Source organism: Vitis vinifera, chromosome 13, assembly GCF_030704535.1.
Source record: "Vitis vinifera cultivar Pinot Noir 40024 chromosome 13, ASM3070453v1".
Taxonomy (NCBI): domain Eukaryota; kingdom Viridiplantae; phylum Streptophyta; class Magnoliopsida; order Vitales; family Vitaceae; genus Vitis; species Vitis vinifera.
Window position 1 is genome coordinate 20,937,528 of NC_081817.1, and position 9,177 is coordinate 20,946,704.

General features: G+C 33.1%; 1 pseudogene; it reads left to right on the top strand.

The window, feature by feature from the left end:
• The first annotated feature begins 4,389 nt into the window (after positions 1-4,389).
• On the top strand, positions 4,390-7,071 carry LOC100854956 ((-)-alpha-terpineol synthase-like; annotated as a pseudogene).
• Positions 7,072-9,177: the final 2,106 nt, after the last annotated feature.

The window sequence follows — 9,177 nt, forward strand, 5'->3', positions numbered from 1 at the left end:
TTGACTCCACGAGTGTTGGCCAAAGTAGTAGACCTAGCACTGCTAGTACTTTTGCTTCTGGTTATGATGGTTCAAGAGGTGGAACTGAACTAATGATGGAGGTGATAACGCAAGAGGAGATATTGGGGAACGCCAACAAAGTCAATATCCAATGAGTCAATTCACCTGTGAAAATGATTTCACGCACTACACACAAGATGAAGATCATGGCTCTAGAATAGTTGGTCCAAGCATAGGAGCCATTGGGAAGCCCTCTAAAGGAAAATAACAGACTATGACTCCATATAAGGAAGAGTTACTTTCAGAGATTTTTGAATCTATGAGTATAGGAACTCAATTTAGTGACTCCTCAAATGAGGTTAATGTCTACCCTCCTTATGTGATGGGTTATGGTCAACCTTCAAGTTCAACTGATGAAGAGTATGGTATGTTGAGCTACCCCTCTGATGCACAAATGTCATACCAAGTTCCATATCAAATGCAAGGAGGATTTGACATGAACACATGGGTCAACCTCGAGTATCCTATCCATGTAGAGGCAGTGGGTAAGAGATATATGCATGACATGTTAGAATTTTTAACTAATATTATTGAGGTTCAATGAGTTGGTACCAATATTGTCTCCAACAGCAAGACGGGGTTCCTTCATCTACCAATTACATTGAACCACTTCGATCCTCATTTTGGTACTAAAGGGTCATTGCAATGTAATATGTACAAATTATTTAATATTTAATGAAATCAAGTCTTTCATAAAGCTTCATAATGAGTGTACATGATTACTACTCAAAAAGGGCTATTTGATAGCTTGTAATTAACTCTTTTAAACACTTTTGAGTAGTAATTATTGCCCTTTAACCCAATTAACATATTAAGGACCTTTGCAATCGCTTCTAATCACTTTGTGTAAGTTTTGGTGTTTTTGTTAGTAATTTGATCACCAAAGCAATCCAAGATGGAGGAGAGTTATTTGGAATCCATGGCAAAGTAATGGAAAGCTCAGGAACATGAAGAATCAGAGCTTTGAAGCCTTAAAGTCCTTTACCAAAACCAATCCGGAATGCAAGGAGGAGAAGTAAAGAGAGAATCTACCTTGAAGCATTCTTGATGACAGTCATTTCAGCCACTTTTGGAGTACTTCCTAAAGTCCAATTTATGCATGCTTTATGTCGTTTCGAAGATCGGGAAGTCAACAATCCAATGCTTCAAACGGTTCGCAAATCAGAGTTGAAATGAAGAAGTTAGAGCCAATGGAAGCAGATCACTCCAAGCTGAAGGCCAATTTCGCAGGGCTGCGAAATCAGCCTTTGGCTGCGAAATCAGCCTTCGGCTGCGAAATGATTTCGCAGCCATCTTGTTCGTCTGCGAAATTTCGCAGCCATTTTGTGCGCCTGCGAAATTCTCCCGAGTGCTTCCAGATATTTGCGACCATCGTTTTTTGTTATTTTGCCTCAGATATTTGTTGTCTAAATGCCAATTCTCTCCTTGTAATCCACCAATTAGATGATTCCTTAGCTGTTGAGCAAGGATGCAGGGGTAAACAACCTGATATGTATTGTTTTGTAATTTTCACTTTAAAACGTCGGGGAACTTTCCCCAGGAGAACAACTTATGTAAATTTTACACTTAGCTAAATACAGAGTATCTTTTGCTTTCTTTTTCTCTCTACTATTTTCTATTTTCTTAGTAGCCAAACATCCTTGGAGGATGAAATCCCCAAGGATGAGAGGCTAAAACCTTTTAGTTTCTTGAAGTAATGGATGCCATGTGAAGCTCCCGTGTCAAGATGGAGATTTCCAAGCCATGAATGTAAGTAGCTGAGCGTCATAAATGTTTTCATTCAAAGTAAAGCTTTTAATCCCTCTGACTTGCTTTGAATGGCCAATACTTGATAACCTTTTGGTCTCAGTGGATTCTTATTGTTAGATCCACTGACGTTCATTAGTTATCTCCTACGAGCCATTGTATTGCAAGTCGAGGAGATGACCTATATCATTAAAAGAGCATTTATGAGGTTCAGCTACCCTTTTTGTAAGTTTTGAAGGACTAAAACTCAGTTGTTAAACACATACCGGTTCGGGAAGTAAGCATCACCTTAGTTGCTTCCCCAACTCGAGGTGAAAAGTTCCAAAATCTCCATTTTTACACAGTGAGTTAAGCATGGCTATCCAAAGCTTTGAGAAACTTCTTTTTCCATCTTTTAACATATTTTCATGTTAGTTTAGTTTACACGCCTTCATCTTTTTATGTTTTCATCTTAACCTAATTTTTATTAAGAAAAGTTCACTCCATCCTCCGAACTTCACCAGTTAAAGTAAAAACCCTTCCCAGTGTTCGATCCTAGAGCCACTATGCTATAGTAGCTTTGCTACTTTAGTGTAAGGACCTTAGGTATAAATTTTGTTGATACCCTTACATGCCAAGCTACCAAGAGTCGGGTTATCAGTACAATTACAAAATTCACATTTCTTATTGACCGACATGATATAATTACATCTAATATTACAAATCATATCATACATATATCAAATTATTCAACAAAACAACTTTAAAATGTCTATTATACTTCTAATTATATTGCTATGAGATTTTTCTTACATTTTCATGAGTTTTGATCAATTTTTGGCCAACCAAATTTTTTTTTCCAAAATATCCGCCGATATTTCTTCGATATATCCGATATATCCATAAAAGCAAGTTACCGATATATCTGTGATTACCGATATTTTCATCCTTGATAGCAGCAATGTTGTCAACAACAATTTTTTTGGTAAAATTTCTTTTATCGTTAAAAATATATTTTTAGTCATAAATTGATTTGGAAAAAAAAATCCATATTTGTTATAGTGAGAAATGAAAATAAATATAAATGTTTTTTGAGATCACATTATTTTTTGTCCTAATAGTTTCTTCTAATCTTCTGTTTCATATAACAAAAATATTAAAGTAATCATACCCAATATGGATGTATGTGCATAATATTGATCACTAAGTTTGATGTTCAAATCATAATGCATGTGTAATACCATGGTAAAATACCTCAACCCAAAAACAAAAACAAAAATGAGATGGGATAAATTCTCTTTATAGTTCCTCATGGTAGATCATTTTTCCCAAACATAAGATATTATGGCTATGTTTCATTCCTCGAAAATATGAGGGAAAATGAGAATGAAAGAAAATAGAAAGGAAATGTAGAAAAAAAGATAGAGTGAAGGAAAATTAAAAAATAAAATAAAATCAATAAATTATTTTATATGTCACTTCAAAGTCATTTCACTTATTTTTCCTATTCTATGTAAAGATTAAATAATTTTAAAATGTATAAATTTTTTTGTTAATTTTTATAATATTTGATTCTTTTTTTCTTATTTTCATGTTGAAACCAAACATGAAAAAACTATTTTCTCTAACATTTTTTTCTTTCCTCAATACTTTCTCAAAACCACACATAGCCTAAGAAAATCTAAATATAGGTAAAATATAGTCTCCAAGTTTTCAATAACCCACACCAAAAAATAACTAGAGCAACTTTTTGTTACAAACTTATTTCAAATCTTCACCCACCTCCCATATCTGATGTGTTGCAAATTGGGTTCACTTTTGTCCATTGATGCCAGGCCCTGCCTAAAAGTCATTAGGGATGTGTCCGTGAAAATTTTAATTGGTTAAATTTCTAATCAGACATCAATCCGGCTGTTTCACCCACCAACATTAATCAATCTTTCACCCGCCAACGTTAATCAATCTTTCAGACACTTCAATTATTGTACTAGTTTCACCCATCAGCATAACTAGTCCTCCTTGTCATACTGTCAAAAGAGTGAAAAGTATCCGAGGTGGTTTCAAATCTTTTGAAATGAACAATTTGAAAATCATTTATAAATTTAGGTTTGAAAGAGTTAAAAATCTTTGTTAATGCTTACAAATACTTATTATATAAAAATCATTTAAATATAGGTGTTCATTCAAAATTTATTTTTTGTTATGTAATAAATTATTAAAAAGAGTAATAAAAATATTTTTGTTTAATCTATATTTAAATGCTACTTATTTTTCATAATTTTTTAGATATAAGTATTGGTAATAAAAATATTAGAAGTATTCCCTGATTTGGGATCGATATTTGGAAGTCTACTTGGTTGGAAGAAAACAAATTAGAATTAATATATTAAAATTGTTGAAGCATGAGTTTCTACATGAGAACCCAAAGCTGGCACGCAGAGGTACCTAGCCCCACAAGGCAGCGAGATGGGATTTGCCCATGTTCCAGAAATTAGAGATATTTTTCCCTAGCATTAGGAGCTCAGACGAATCTGCATTTCCAATACATAGTGCTTTCTTGGATCTTAAATAACCCACCAATCGGAAGATTGTAGAGCAGTCTTTTACTATAACACATCTCCACGGCTCTTTCCATGCTTGCTTCAATTCCTGATCTGATCACTCACACAAGACTTCCAATTATTAGAAGATCCAGCAGTTGAAAGGCTTCTCCTCCAGGAAACCAATCCATGATTGGCAACAGCACTTGCGAGGAAATCATTGTTCGGCGAACTGCAAACTACCATCCTCCCATTTGGGACTATGATTATGTGCAGTCACTGAGAAGTGATTATGTGGTAGGTTTATATATCATGAATATTGCTAACAGGTTAATTCTAGTTATTAATGTTCCACTTGGTGCTACTAACAAATACATGGTTATGTATGCAGGGAGAAACATACACCAGAAGACTTGATAAGCTAAAGAGAGATGTGAAGCCAATGCTTGGGAAAATGAAGAAGCCTTGGATCAGCTGGAGCTAATCGATGTTTTGCGAAGGCTTGGACTATATTATCACTTCAAGGATGAAATAAAGAGAATATTGGACATCATATACAACCGGTACAATCAGCACGAAGAGTGGAAGAAAGATGATTTATACGCAACAGCTCTTGAATTTAGACTGTTAAGGCAGCGTGGCTATGATGTGCCTGAAGGTGTGGCTGTGCAGGATTCACTTCTTCATTTTGTTTGTTTTAAATAAGCTAAGAACTTAAATTTAAATAAACTATAGGCAACAATATAAATATTGGTCTCTTATTTGTTTATCCCTTTTTCTTTTGGAAGCTCTTATAATGCTTTTTGCAGATATATGTAAGCTATGACTTTATCCCAAATAAAATTAGGTACTTAACTAGAAAGCACTCTTGTTAATGCAGATGTTTTTAGTAGATTCAAGGACGAAACAGGGAGCTTTAAGGCATGCCTGTGTGAAGATATGAAGGGAATGCTCTGCTTGTACGAAGCTTCATACCTTTGTGTACAAGGAGAAAGTACCTTGGAGCAGGCCAGAGATTTTGCACACAGACATCTTGGAAAGGGCCTTGAGCAAAACATAGATCAAAATCTTGCCATTGAGGTGAACCATGCCTTAGAGCTTCCATTGCATTGGAGAATGCCAAGGTTAGAGGCAAGGTGGTTCATTGACGTATACGAGAAAAGACAGGACTTGAATCCTATCTTGCTGGAGTTTGCTAAATTGGACTTCAATATGGTACAAGCCACACACCAGGAGGATCTAAGACACATGTCTAGGTAATTAGTTCATCAACATTCTTAATGTTTTGAGATCCAGCCAAAAACTCTATATCATACTCTTATAATATTTTTATTGTCTCCCTGGGCTCCTATAAAGCTGGTGGAGGAGTACACGCCTGGGAGAAAAGTTGAAATTTGCTAGGGACAGGCTGGTGGAGAATTTCCTATGGACTGTGGGAGAGATATTTGAGCCTCAGTATGGATATTATAGGAGGATGTCCACGAAGGTTAACACGCTCAAAACTATAATTGATGATGTTTATGACGTTTATGGTACATTGGATGAACTTGAGCTTTTCACAGATGCTGTTGACAGGTTACTGTTTGTCTTACTTTCCATATCCTCTATGCATCATATGCTTCTGATTAAGTTTGCTGCTCTAAAAATTCAAATATCTTCTTTACATATTTAGGTGGGATATCAATGCAATGGATCCACTTCCAGAATATATGAAGATGTGCTTCCTTGCCCTCTACAACTCCACTAATGAAATGGCTTATGATGCTCTTAAGGAACATGGTTTACACATCATTTTCTATCTTAGAAAAGTGGTATTATCTGCAACTGTGAACTCATTCCATTTCTTTGATATTAAATTTTGATAAGTTGCCATATGCTGTCTACATGCATGTACTACTCTTGACTCATGTTATTATGATTAATCCTTCAGTGGTCAGACTTATGTAAATCTTTCTTACTGGAGGCAAAGTGGTACTACAGTGGATATAAACCAACCCTACAATCCTTAGAGAGATATCACAATATTATCCGCTGGTCATCAATGATTTCAAGGCTTTCAGATGATCTGGGAACATCACTGGTCTGTATGCTACTCTCTCTCACAATCTCCTTACGAGTCCTGATAAATGTATATTTCTGTAATTTCTGTTCATAGACACATTATAATGGTCTTTTTATCCTTGTCTTAGGATGAGTTGAAAAGAGGAGATGTTCCCAAGTCAATCCAGTGTTACATGTATGAAACTGGTGCTTCTGAAGAAGAAGCCCGTAAACACATAAGTTATTTGATTGGAGAGACATGGAAGAAGCTAAATGAAGATGGAGCTGTAGAGTCTCCATTCCCTGAAACTTTTATTGGAATTGCAACGAATCTTGCTAGGATGGCCCAGTGCATGTATCAGCATGGAGATGGGTTTGGTATTGAATATGGTGAAACTAAGGATCGAGTGTTGTCATTACTCGTTGAGCCCGTTCCCAGTTTGAGTTCTGAATAATATTGAGAACCAACGTTGATCTTGAGTCATGGGAAATTCTTGTAGCCCCGATGGATTTTAGTACAAATAGTAGAGTCAAATTTTAACTTTTAGGTAGTTGAAGTGATGTTAGTATCTCAGTTATATTTGGAGGGTTAATTAGGTATATAAATCAGTGACTTTTGAGCTTCTTGTATTCTTCGTTAATTTCCTAATTTGGTCTAGTGTTTGTTTTCGATTTTTAACCCAAACAAATTTGTATCAAAGCTTGGATATGGATGAGAAGTGAGACATTTCTATTTCAATCTTCTAATACAGAAGATTTAACTTCACTTTGTTCTTAAGATGTTGGAGGTTTCAGAGAAAGGTTACATAAAAACACGATAAAATTTGTATTGGATTGATGGAGATAACTTTATGCATAGAAGAAACAATCTTATGAAGGAGAATACCCTGGTTTGGGTATTCTTACCAACTTGGGATCTTAAAAATTTTGAAATTCATTAGAAGGATATTAGTAGATCAAATTATTTTTATAAAATATTGGTTCTGTTTAATCATGGTTTTTTGAAACTTGATTTTAAAAATTATTTTTTATTCTTTAATTTAAAACCAGTTTTTAAAAACAAGTTTTAAAAAACATGGTCAAATGATCCATGTTTTTCTTTTGTTTTTAAAAATTGGTTAAAACAACTTCTACTTATTGTCTAAAAATTATTTTTACAAATTATTTTCAAAGAACAATGACCAAATAATGTTAGAAAGTTTTTAAAAGCAATTTTATATTTTTGAAAGCAAAAAACTGTTTTAAATCACACATCAAACAAGCTATTAGACTCAATAATTAATCTAACTATTTAAGCTTGGTTATATTTGAACAATGTTAGCCTTAGAAGAAAATTCTAATCAAGTTGGAAAACATCAATGAGTGAACCAATCACATTTCTTAAAATTTTGAGATTTTTTGGAAGGATAATAGGACTTCTATTAGTTTTATAAAATAATTGACTCAATAGTGAATCTAAACATCGAAGTTTCATTACATTTAGACTACGATACTCTCATGTAAAAATTATAGACAAATTGGGATGCCTTGGCTAAGAATGTTAACCCATTGTTATTTTTGTACATTATTAAATTCAAAAATAAAATCACAAATTCCAATTCAACTAGATTTGAAATATGTTTGCATAAGGAAAAATATGGTAAATTTTGTAAGATTTTCAACACTACATGTTAATAAAATTTTGGACACTTGAAATTGTGGTACTATATATTTAATTTTGTTATGGGCTTTCAAATCATTTTAAAAATTTATTAGACTCATCTTGAGAGTTTCATAATTTTTGGAACTGTAAAAAAGAAAAAAAAAAAAAAAAGAAGAGAAAATCGGTAGTGTTTCAACATGCTATATTTTAGGCCTCTGTTGTAGGCAAATATGGGACAAATCCCATTTAAGGCTTAATTGTCTAAGTAATGATTTGACTTGGTTGTTAATTTTTAAGATATCTAGACTTATCAAAGGACTTCCTAGCTTAAGCTCCACATGATTTAGATTCTATCTTCCTAGATGCTTATTTTTAGAAAGTTTGTAAATTTCAATTCAAAGGGGTTGTCTAAGTGAGACTAGGATACAAAGATGTTATAATTTTAGTTCATGTTTTTATAATATCTATTATAATTAAAATACTAAAACCTAAATATTAGATAACCTTGACCAAGAAAATCAAACCAGAGATATAGCTACTATGATTTTATAGTATTCCAAGTTGTCATCTTTTGGGATCATCATTAATATGTTCAATTGTCTATACTTTAGAAAGATTAATTATTTGTTAAAGCTAATGAAATCCCAATTTAACTAAATAAGAATAAAATATGGACAAATTTTCTTAACATATTTAATAAAATAAATAGAACAAAAGAAAATATCGTGAAGAATTTCATAATCCAATGTCAAACCTTTAGAGAGAGCATTGTAAAATATAAGATTTAGGATCAAAGTCAATTTGAAATCAAATTGAATCTTAGGACCAATATTGCATCCAAAACTTATATTTTTATTTTTGAAAGTGGATCTCTTAAACCAATTGAATATGATGGTTAATTCTAGTTTTCAATTCTATTTGCTTAAAAGCCTATATTTTAATCTTGTATATTCAACCCTTATATTTGTTAATAGTAGAATTAAACCAAGGTAACTAATAATCTAGATCTTTCTAAGAATCACTAAGACCTTGGTAAGAATTCCTTATACCTTATCTAGAATGAACTAACCCAGAAGATTTATTTCTACCAAATTAAACCTGAAAATATAAAGAAAATCACAACATTACCATATTATTATTACTCTTCCTTTGGAATATATTAACATCTCT